Genomic DNA, 12,847 nt, shown 5'->3' with positions numbered 1-12,847 from the left:
TGGTGGTCGCAAACATACACCTGTAGGATGAACTTGCAAATATACTAAGCCACATGAAGGCCTCACTGTGGTTTGTCAACATCATGCTGATTAACAAGGACCCGTCTTCCTTCACCCTAGAGGAAACAGAACCCAAGTCCTGGAAACTGCCTTTAAGTCTCTAAAATTGTTTTGAAGAGGGTAAAAAAAAAAAAAAAAACCACTAATGTTGGAGAGTACTATGATGAGTTTTATTTAAAAATTGATTTCTAAATGTATAATCAGAATTAAGTAATACATGTATAATATAAGTATATATCATTATTTCTAAATTATCATTTTAAATTTCATGAATATGTATTATATCTCCTAAAAAGTTGATATCATCAGGAAAAAACTCCATTTTTATCCTCTTCCTGGGATATATTTTCTATTCCCACACTGAAATACAAAGAGGTCAACCGGGACACAGTGCTGGAGGGAGCTCTGTCACGTGGGGTGAGTCAGGGTCTGAAAGAAAAAACACATCATGTCTCATATGAATATACTTTCATAGATGTTAAACTGGGTCACTTACTGTAGAAATATTAGGGTTAGTACTCAATATTCTCTGAAGTTCATTTTGAGTAATCAGAAATGAATATGTATGTCAAGAAAATGAATATTTCTAAGAAATATCTTGTGAAAAGTTCATTATAAATCCACACAGATGGACATGAAAGAATCAAGGAAGTATAAGTATATGACACATATATTTCATGTTTTCCAATCCAAACTATATATATATATATATATATATATTTTAATACAATAAAATGTAATAGTATGTAACCAATCGAAATTCATAAGGGGTTATATATCCTTCACATATGTACCCAAAATATTCATTTTCCTCTACATTGTTTCATGTATAAACTTGTTGAAGTATAAAGCACACCACAGGTTGAATTTTCAGTTACCGCAGTGTATTGGGGGGCAGTGATCTCTTCATGGAATTTGTATTTTTCAAAGTGAGGGTACTCTCAAGAATATACCTGTGATGGCAGTAGGATTATATATATATATATATATATATATATAAATACACATTGTGACTCAGGCGACAGAGACAGGGAGTCATAGAACCAGGGCTTGAAGGAACCACAAAGTGCACGAATGCTATTCACAAAGATCATGTAGCACAATGTCCTCATTTTATAAATTAAGAAACAGTTACAGAGATGTTGATAAGGTATACATAGATGGGACTATTGTGGAAACTGGAATCTGAAATCAGGTTTTCTGTCCTGTACTCTTCTGCCATGGCACATACCTTCTGCACACACGCATATACATATGTACACACACAGAAGTACAGAGGACTGATGTGTGTTCCTGCCCACACATCTGATGCAACAGCATCTAACAGGAAGTCCTGAACTCAAGTCCAGTTCTGCTATAAAACTGTTCTGTGTACTTGGGCCAATTGATGACCATTGACATCAGTTTTTTTGATCTAGAAATGATTCTCTTGGCTGTGAGCTTCCAAAACCTGATCTCAGGTAGTTTTTCACTAAGTCTCTGGAAACCACTTACATTTTTTTTGGTACCAGGATTTGAATCCAGAGGACACATCTATTGATGCATTCTCTTTTCTAATGTCTACAACCACGGACACAGTGGGATACACAGACAAAGAAACACTCGCCTTTTCAAACGACTTACTAGAAACAATTCACACCAAACCAAACAAAACGACTTTCCTACATATTCTGAGAACATGAGACGAAACCACAAACCCACACCCACACCCACAAAGGCACCTTCTTCCCCCAAGTAGGTCTTTGACTATCCGGAGTGTCCTCTGACTTGAGGGCCAATAATGTTCCCCCAAAATGGCCTGTCCTGTCTCATTTCTGGACTCCTTGGCCAACTCTGTGAAGCTGTCAGGAGCCAGCGGTGAGCCACTACCTGTTTTCTCAGGAAAGGCCCCTCTTCAGAGGTTTCCTGGCATTTGGCCATCCTCATATCAGTAGGTACCAAGAAAATCTGACCCTTTCCTTAGTAAATCGAAACAAGTGAGAACACTGGGACTGGGACTGGAACTGGCTTTTGTGCCTGGTTTCTTGGATCTTAAGTTCAGAGAGTTCCATCACCAATGAAGTGAGGTGAGGTCACTTCCTTCAGGAACTCAATGAGGTCACTGTTTTCGAACCACTTTGTCCTAACAGTTGCTTCCAAGGGTCCCATGAGATGAAGGCTGCTCCTACTTCCTCTGACACTTTCTCAAGTTAGAATGGTATATCAACCATACGCACCCGGGAACCACTCTCCACACATGCCTGGTTTGGTCCATCTTCTCAACATTAAGAACAGAGAGGCTGATACAGACACAACCCTTCATCCTGACCAGGTTGTTTGCCATGGAAAATGACTTTTGCTTTCTCAGGTCCTTCATACCTTCCTACATCTAATCCAGGGATCATTTCTGCATGGACCTTTGAGTTTCTCAGCAGATGGAAGATCCCCTACATTCCTGTATTGTAAGACGAACTCTGTACCTTCTCTTCTGTAAAGTTAGAATGAGGGAACAGTGTATGGTTATGGTTAATAACATGTTCGAATTGGTTTAGGAATCATTCTGCTGGATGAATAATGGTATTGGGAACCTGCGATATTTCCAATAATATAGAGGTGAAATATAAGTATGAAAACAGAAATCTAGGTGAGATTTGAAGCCCAGAAGGCCATTGGGCCCTTGATTGATACACTTAGCTTTGAATTATATTCTGCACAGATGTCTCATAAATTGATAATCATTGGCATAGGACCTTGTACCTTGGATGATTGAATGCAAAAGATACCATCCACTTAAATAGGGATAGTTGGTAGGATTAGGAAGATAGTTGGTAGGTTTCGGAAGAAGAGTGAGCATAGTATTTGAACCAAATGTTTTTTAGCAATAGGGTTTCGAATAGAGAGTGAATGTAAATGTGAGCACATGTGAAGAGTCAGTCACAGTGATAAACTGGGAAAAATATGTAGGAAAGCAGATATCAATAGAGACATTATGAAATCAGGCAAAGATAAAGTAAGTGATAGGATTAGGCATTATCAACAGGATTGAGGTTGAATATATAAATTTAGGAAGAAACAAATATGTAGTCACCAATAGGATTGACATTTGAGAGCATTAGGCAACCTGGACATGGATGTTTTTAGTATTCCATGCTCATTTTCCATTTAGGCTTTGGTACAATCATAAGTGTAAACTTTTCATTTTGTGTCCAGAATATTACTGTGATAAAATATACATGTAGATCAGGTGACATGACTATTTCTTCCACCATTTCTGGTAGCAATATTTTGAAGACGTATGAATTAGTATTTTGGGTATAAAGAGTTGTACACTGTGTCTATGAATACAGACATAAGGCATGAATAGAACATACTGTGAATAAATAATATAACTGGTTCCACTTTAAATAATGGATTGAATTGATATCTGAAAAAATATGATAAATCTTATATTGATATACACTCATTCATTTCAACCAGATATACATCTAATGGTAATATTAGGGTGATGGTATATCATGAAGAGTGTGTGAGTTTTGCTTCAAAGTGATTATGGAAATCCAAAATAATGTGTTGTAAAGAAGTCTCATGAAAACACCAGTCAAGAAACATGGAGGAATACATGTGTTCTGAAGCAGGAAGTGATTGAGTGAAACAAATGCCTATAAATTTGCGAACTTGTGGATAAAATATATATCCAATGATGTGCATAAACTGAGAAAATAGTAACATAGCAGTGTTGAATAAAAATGAACATGAAAATCCACATCATGTGCCATAGGAATCTACTTGCATTGATGTTAAACTGGGTCAGTTGCTGTAGACATATTTGGATTTGTATGCACCATTCACGAAAGTTAGTTTTCAGTACTAGGAACCAAATATGTATTTCAGGTGGAAGAATATTTCTGAGAATAATCTTGTAAAAAGTTGATTATAAATCCACATACATGAATATGAATGAATTTAGGGAGTGTATAATAAGACACAAATATTTCATTTTTGAAAAATATGGAGAGTGTATATATATATAAAACCCACATACAGACATTAAATAGTAGCAATATATATGCCAATCGAAATTCATCATGAAATATATATCATGCACAGTTACAAAAATATTCATTTTACTTAACATGGATTTATGTATAATGTTGTTCAACTAGGAAGCTCACCCATAGATTGAATTTTCAGTTACAACAGCATTTAGGAGGAGTGATCTCTTCTCACAATTTGTATCTGCATAGTCAGTCACCTCACAAGAATGTATGTGTGGTACCAGGTAGGATTCTATTTCTGCATATAAAAATACATGTGCTGAATAGGCTACAGAGAAAGGGAGACAGGAATTCACACAGTTGTTAACTTTAAAACACATGGAGAACTATTTCAATTAAAAATTGACTAGATTTATAACACCTACCATTTATCATGCAAAAGGCAAGTCCAAATATACAACATGCCTCCTTTGATCTGCTTGTATTTCTATTCTGTTTGGGTTATTTTTCTCCATCATATTAGGATTAGTAGTCAGAGTCTAGTAGGTTATGGGTTAGTGTCAGGGATTCAGTATTTCAAATGGAAAATTGGAAAATGAATCCAATGTGCATGCAAATATATGCTACACAAAAATCTTCCCACTCTCATCCAGAACAATGACTTGACATTACCTTCGACCCAAGTAAAACACAATTAAAGGAGTAGAGTTAGCAAATCTGTGAATACATATGTGGAATGGAATATGCTCAGGAGTTCACAAACTTGGAGGTGGTAAAGGAGTTTCCAAAAGTAAGGGATAGGTTAAAAAGTCCACTAATGTGGAGCTCTGCTGGCCTAAAGACTTCTTGAGAAACTTCCTCTGAGGTTGGGCACTTGAAATATATGCTGTTGTCAGGAGCTTTAGCTTTCTTTGAGGTGAGACCATCAAAGCTGGGTCTGCTTCTATGTGACCTGGAGGATATGGTTTCTTATTTTCCAATGAACATGAGGCAGCAGTGCTGAATTCACTCTTTGTAAGTAAACTGTGGCCACTGGGACCTAAGTGACTCCCCGTGTGGACTGTGAAGCCATATGGTCATCCTCCACTTTTCGTGCTGTTTCTTGCTGATGCACTAGGAGTTTAGTATTTGCTTCATGAAATACAAGAGTTCAACTGGGACACGGTGCTGGTTCTGTCATGTGTGTATGGTCAGGGTCTGCAGGAGAATGCACCATCCAGGCTTCTATTCCTCATAGCTTGCCCCCGTTTCCATAGCAACCTGATTCTGAACATTTCCCTGAAACCTCTCCATATAACAATTTGCCTTACATATAAGGGTCTGCTGGCTGCACCATGTGAGTCACAAGCCATTTAGAAGCCAATGGCAGATCCACATGGCCCCACCACAGATGTTTTATTACACACTTGCCCATCACTTCTCTAGGCCGACTACTCAGCAGGCTCCAACTTACTGGCATCTCAGTTCTACACCACTTTAATGAAACCCAGTCAATCAAGGCACTGTCTGGTGTACTCATGAGGAGCCACAGGACATTCAAAGGTTGTCCAGTGCCACCTGGTCTTGGGAATTTCAAAAATTTCATGGTATTTATCTAGCCATTTTTCAAGGTTGAAGTTGGAGGCACTGTGGGTTTCAATTCATTCAGGCACCATTAAGTTTGGAGGAAGCACATTTTAAGGAAAGCTCTGGAGAACTCTCACAGGCAAGACTTCCCAAAGAGTGGGCAAAAGATCACATGAAGTCAGGCACATTGAGGTCTACAATGTGAGGTCGATGTGTGCTTTGACTCTCAAATATGCCTGCCAAGTCTTTCAGAATAAAATCATGTGATATCCTGTCTGAGATTCCCAGTGCTCTGTGGAAAGCCGCAATGAGCCATCAGTTCCAAGGGAGACTCTCATGCATAGCATCCTAAAATCCCAACACAATTTATGTCAATACTTCTCTGAGGTGAGTTCCAGAACTCAGTCTCTAAGGGGAATCTCACCAGGGTTCAAGCCCAGGTGGACCCAGTCATCTCTTCCAACCACCACACAAATGACCACAAATAAAACCAAAACACTCCCAGATGGCCCTCATCTTCTTTTATATAGACACTCATCATAACCTCTGGCTGAAAGTTTCTCTGAGGGGCACAGCTCTAGAGAGTGTCCAAAATATGCTCCCTTGCCCCTCATTTGCCTAAAGTCGTGGTGGCCTGGACACAATTCCTGTGAACCAGGAGTGATCAAATAGGCCTGCTTCTTCTATTTGGGGCCTTCTGACTGTCAGGTATAGATTCTTTATGTCATTTGGAGTCATGAGAAAACCCAAGAACCTCTGAAGGGCTTTGAAGAACTCATTTGACCCAATGGATCCCTATTCTCACTTGATGGAGGTCAGGATCCTTACAGAGAAAGACGAGAGTCTTCATCCACAATGACTGATATTTTTGCCATTTTGGTTTTGGATGCACACATGGGATTTTTCTTTAGATTCTTCAGGAGGTGAGAATCTAAGCCAGAGCCTCACACAAGGCCAAGAGGCTGATTCAGACATATTCTTTTCCAAAGCAATTAAGCAAAGAGCCACAGGGGATGCCTATTCATTTCCATTTGAAAACTGTTTTCTTCAGGCTTCACAAAGGGGTGGCCTGAGGCAAACACCTTCCTGACATTCAGGGCAACAGAACATTAGGTAAGCAGAAGGCCCAAAGCAGGGTTTCTCCACTGAGACTTTACTGGTCACACTGATATCTGAGTTGTCCGAGATGCTCGCCATTTCCTTCATCTATCCAGTATATGGCCATGTCACAGAGCTTGGAGGTGGTACATATCTTGGACACAAAATCATGAGCCTATTCTGCAGAGTGGCCAGAATTCAGGAAGAAAACAGGAACTTAGGAAGGTAGTATGTGTTGCTCATCGATAAGGCAAGCCGCAGTCCATTCATAAATTGGGCAGGATGAATGCTGGGCATCTTTCTGCTATAGAGGACACATCCATTGATGCATTCTCTTTTCTAATGTCTAGTACCATGGACACAGTGTGATACACAGACATAGAAATACTCGCCATGTCAAACAACTTATTAGAAATAGTCCACTCTAAAGCAAACAAACCACCTTTTTTTTTACCTATCTCAGAACATGAGACAAAGCCACAAACTGATATCCACACATACCAAGGAACCTCCTTCCCCCAAGTAGGTCTGTGACTATGGGGAGTGTCCTCTGACTGGTACACCATACGATTTTCCCCGAAATGGCCTGTCCTGTCTCAGATCTGCTCTCCTTGGCCAACGCTCTGAAGTTGTCAGGAGAAAGCAGTTAGCCTCTACCTGCTTTCTCTGGAAGGGCCCCTCTTCAGAGCTTTTCTGGCATTTGGCCATCCTCACATCAGTAGGTACCAAGAAAGACTGACTCTGTCCTTGGTAAATCCAAATAAGTGAGAACACTGAGACTGGGACTCGGACTGTCTTTAGGTGCCTGGCTTTCTGGATCCCAAATTCGGAGAGTTCCATCACCAAGCATGGGAGGTGAGATCATTTCCTTCAGGAACTTAATGAGGTCACTGACTTCGCAACAACTTTGTTCTAACAGTTGCTTCCTTGGGTCTCATAAGATGGAGGATATCCCTACTTCATGTGACACTTTCACAAGTTAGAATGGTATATAAACCATAGGCACCCTGGAACAGCTCTCCACACAGGCCTGGTTTGGTCTTTCTTTCCTACATTAAGAAGAGAGAGGCTGATTCAGACACATCCTTTCATCCTGACCTGGTTGTTTTCCATGGAAGATGACTCTTGCCCCCTCAGATCTTACATAGCTGCCTACATCTTCTCCAGTGATCATTTCTGCATGGAACTTTGAGTTTCTCAGCAGGTGGAAGATCCCCTACATTCCTGTATTGTAAGACCAACTCTATCCCTACTCTCTGTAAATTTAGATTGAGGAAACAGTGTATGGTTAGGGTTAATAACATGTTTGATTTGTGTTAGGAATCATTCTGCTGGATTGGGAACCTGCAATATTTATAAGAATATATATTTGAAATATAAATATGAAAACAGAAATCTAGGTAAGATTTGAAGCCAGGAAGGGCATTGGGCCCTTGATTGGGATATTTAGCTTTGAATTACATTCTGAACTGAGGTCTCAGATAAATCTATATACAATGGAATAAAACCTTGTACCTCAGATGCCTGAATGTCGAAGAGAACATCCAGTCAAAAAGGGATAGTCAGTAGGATTAGGAAGATAGTAGGTTTAGGAAGAGTGAGTCTTCGAGTTGGACCTATAGTTCTTTAGCAATAGGGTTTCGTTTAGAGAGTGAATGTAAGTGTCAGCACATGTGAAGAGTCAGTCACAATGACGAACTGAGGAAAATATGTGGGAAAGCAGATATCAATAGAGACATTAGGAAATCAGGAAAAGTATAAAGTAAGTGATAGGATTAGACATTTTCAACAGGGTTGAGGTTGAATATATAATCTTAGGAAGAAACAAATTTGTAGTCACTAATAGGATTGATATTTGAGAGCATTTGGCAACCTGTACATGGATGTTTTTAGTAATATGTACTCACTTTCAGTTTAGGCTTTGGTACAATCATAAGTGTGACCTTTGCATTTGTGTCCAGAATATCACTGTGATAAAATGCATATGTAGATCAGGTGACATGAGTATTTCTTCCACCATTATGGGGAGCGATATTATTAAAACATATAAATTAGTATTGTTGATACAAATAGGTGTACCATGTGTCGATGAATATAGAGATGATGCATGAGTAGACCATACTGTGAATAAATAATATAACTGGATCCAACTTTAGAAATAGGATTTGGAATAAATTGATATCTGAAAATATACAGGAAATCTTATATTGATATTGGTATACATACATTAATTACAACCAGTAATACATCTAATGGTCATATTAGAGTTATGGTTTATCATGAAGAGTGTGTGAGTTTTGCTTCAAAAGTGATTATGGAAATCAAAAATAATGTGTTTGTAAAGGAGTCTCATGAAAAGACCAGTCAAGAAACCTGGAGGAAGGAAGTGATTGAAAGTGAAACAAATGTTTTAAATTTTGAAATTTTGGATGAATTATTTATCCTATGATGTGCATAAACTGCAGAAATAGTACTGTACCAGTGTTGAATAAAAATGAACGTCAAAATACACATCATGTCCCATAGGAATCTACTTGCATTGATGTTAAACTGGGTCAGTTACTCTAGAAATATTAGGATTTGTATGCACCATTCACTGAATTTAGTTTTCAGTATTAGGAAACAAATATGTATTTCAAGTGGATGAATATTTCTGAGAATAATGTTGTGAAAAGTTGATTATAAATCCACATAAATCACAAAACATTATAAACACAAAACACACAAGGACATTAAAATGTAGCAATATATATGCCAATTGAAATTCGTCATGAAATATATATCATCCACTGAACCAAAAGTATTTATTTAATGAACTTGGATTTATGTATAATGTTGTTCAACTAGGAAGCTCCCCCATAGATTGAATTTTTTGTTCCAACAGTGTTTAGGAGGAGTGATCTCCTAAATATGTATGCAAATATGTGCTACACAAAAATCTTCCCACTCTCATCCAGAACAATGCCTTGATATTACCTTCGCCCCAACTAAGACGCAATTGGAGGAGAAGAGTTAGAAAATCTGTGAATACATATCTGGAATGTAAAATGCTCAGGAGTTCAAAACCTTGAAGGTTGTAGAGGAGTTTCCAAAAGTAAGGGACAGGCTTGATAGATCCAACCTGATCTTTTATTAAAATTGGGAGCCATCTTGCCAAAAAGCCGTAAAAAGTTAATTTTGGCTTTACTATAAATTACGGCAAATTCTGAACCTGCTTGGAATGCCTGCCTGTGTCTTGAACTCATCCATGCCTGGCTCACTGACCAGATAACAGCAGTCTCTGAAACTTTAGTGACACCTCATAAATATTGGCCTTCCCTGGTCAGACAACGACCCTCTCTGAGGCTCTAAGGGTCCTCATAATTTCTGATGTTGGGACCAGCAAAAAAAAAATGTAAACTACCATTAGTGTGATGCTTGTCAAAGTTCTGTTATCTGTAACCCCCCTTTTGTGTAACTTTCTGGGCTATATAGCTGGGCTGAGAAAAGGTGGGGTTCCTGTCTTGTTCCCGCCATTTTGGGAGGGAGAGGCATCCCGGCCAGTTGAAATAATAAGCTTGCCTTAATTTGATTTTAATTGGAGTCAGTGGTCTTTTCTTGCATCCTAGTCCAACATTTTGGAGTTTCCCAGCGATATGACCCTGCCCAACCAGATTACAAGACCAGACTGCTGAAAATTCTGAAGCTGGCTTTTCCTCCAGGGCAACGGGCTGGAGAGCCACTCTAGGGGGTGTGCAACTTGAGATACCCCAAAGCCTTGGAGTGAGCCTTCAGTCTGGGGAGCACTTCAGTGAACCACCGCACTAAAACAATTAGCAAGGACCTGGTGGAGGAGGCCTCCATAGGTAAGTGGCGCCTTTATAACATCTGATATCCGTTTAAGAGAGATCTCTTCTGATGACAGAGAGGTGGCCTGGGGAGGTTCAGATATACTCCTGTCCAGGACAATAATGAGAATCGTTCTGTCCTCTGTTCTGTTCTGTAGGGAATTCCTCTGGAAGGGTAGAGAGGTGCCGGGCACGCACGCACTCCTAGCCCGGAGCTTTAGCAAGACGTTGCATTGCTCCTCTGTTTTTCTGTTTTGGCACCGGGATTCTGTGTTTTTTTGTGTGTGTTTGGTTCTGTGTTCTATATGTTTTTTCTTTGTTTGTTTTTGTGTGTTTTGTTGTGTGATTTCTGTGGTAAAATCTTAAGGATATTGGACGTGAAAATGGGTAACAAATCAAGTAAGCCTGACACCACTTTGGACTGTGTTTTAAGGAACTGCGATGAACTTTACCCCACTTTGTTAAGTAGGATGAGAGAAGCCCCTAGCTGGCTGCCTGGAGCACACCCACTGCAGATGGCAATGCCTGCTGGGGAACTAAGAACTGAGTATCTCCCAGGTTAACAAGTGAAACTCCTTTAAAACCCCTTGTTCCTCCAGATCAAGAGAGTCACAACCTTTGGGCAGAGTCCCCTTGTTTTTCCTTTGTTAGCAAAGCAATAAACCTCCCTTTTTCTTTTTCTCAAAACCCTGTCTTCATTATTAAATTGGCTTTAAGTGGCTTCAAGGTCAGGAACCACACTTTAAGTTACAAATTTTGATACCACCTCATCCCGGAACTTTTTGAGACCTGACTACTGAAATGTTAGAAGATGGAGCATGCTTGGGGTGGAAACGAATGAGAAGAGCTAATCCTGTAAGTAACAGGAGGGACTGAGGGACTCCCAGCAGCTGCTGAAGCCCTGTTGCTTCAGGGAATTCCCTCCTTCCTTCCCTGCACTGTAAGGATTATGCCACCTCTATCTATCTATTATGCCATTTCTTTAAAAGCTAAACTTGGTTAATGTAGAAACATCAATATAATTGTGATGCTATTAATGTGCTCATATCTTCCAGGTATACAAGCCTATAAGGTAGAAACTTTAAAAGAGCATTATATCAAGCAGGTGTTCTGAAGTTGTATGGTAAATAAAATATATATTGGGGATTTATTAACCTGTTATCAATAAGATTTGTAAAGTTTTATGTTACTTTTTACATTGTGGAACAATTTAAATGTATTTTTAAGTTAATGAGAGCCTAATCTATGTAAAGGTTAAAAACTTTCAGCTGTTCTTTAATTCATGTTTTAAATGTGATATCATATGGCGTTAGCTAATGTTCATGTGACCTCAAACAATTTATGTAAACTTAGTAAAATGTTATTTAAAAAACAAAGATCAGCTTTAGAACTAAAACACTTAAGATTTATAAAGAGCCCTGCCTTATCTGAGATAAGGTTCTGTGTCCCATCTTACTACATGTGAGAATGACTACGAAAGAAGCAGGTCAGATTTTATTTCATTTAAAGTTTTGTTCAAAAGTTTTCTCTTTTTTTTCTGTCAAGGTTACTAGGATCTCAAACAGGGGATATAAAGTATAACTCAGCCAAAAAATTCAGGGTAGCTATTACATGAACTAAGTATTTTTACTCTTGTTAAAAATTATTTTTTAATTTCCTTATAAGTGATCTAAAGATTCTCTGTTAGTGTTTAACAGAAGTGTTGCTTTAAGAACACAACATGGATTAATTTAAGATAATAAGTCATCATCTACAAGACAGACAGAATAATAAGATCCCAATTAATAATAAGATAAATAATTATAAAGTTATAGATATTAAAGCCCTGTACTCTTAATATAAGGCTGTTTAAATTTATTTGCTTGATGTTTAAGATTAGGATTTAAAATTAATTTTAAATGAAAAGGGCCAAGAAAAGCAATATTTGGCTCTTGCCCTCTGAGTCAGTCTGAATTCAGGGAACAGGGGACTTCTCTAAGAGCTTTGCAACTCTGGGCCACAAAACCTCCTGATCAGGGAGATTAAAGTGACCACTGGAGAACAGAAAGCCAATCAGTGCATTTGCTACAAAGAGGAGAGTTATCAGAGAAGGGAAACAACCCAGATGCTTCCGAGGGAAGCCACATGGTCAAGCATGACCTGGACCCACCTAGCGCAAATGGCACTAGCGGAACTGAGAAGCTGCTCTCAAGTTTCCCCAGGAATTACTCCCATAAAAGCTCAGCTGACTGTAAACAATAGATAGAAACAAAAGTCAGTTTCATCTTAAACACTTAGCAAAGACAGTTAAAAGCAAAATACAGCCATTCCTGGGCATTTTAA

Source organism: Callospermophilus lateralis, chromosome 6 (genome assembly GCF_048772815.1).
Source record: "Callospermophilus lateralis isolate mCalLat2 chromosome 6, mCalLat2.hap1, whole genome shotgun sequence".
Taxonomy (NCBI): domain Eukaryota; kingdom Metazoa; phylum Chordata; class Mammalia; order Rodentia; family Sciuridae; genus Callospermophilus; species Callospermophilus lateralis.
The sequence above is the reverse complement of the archived record's forward strand: the minus strand, read 5'-3'. Positions refer to the sequence as shown.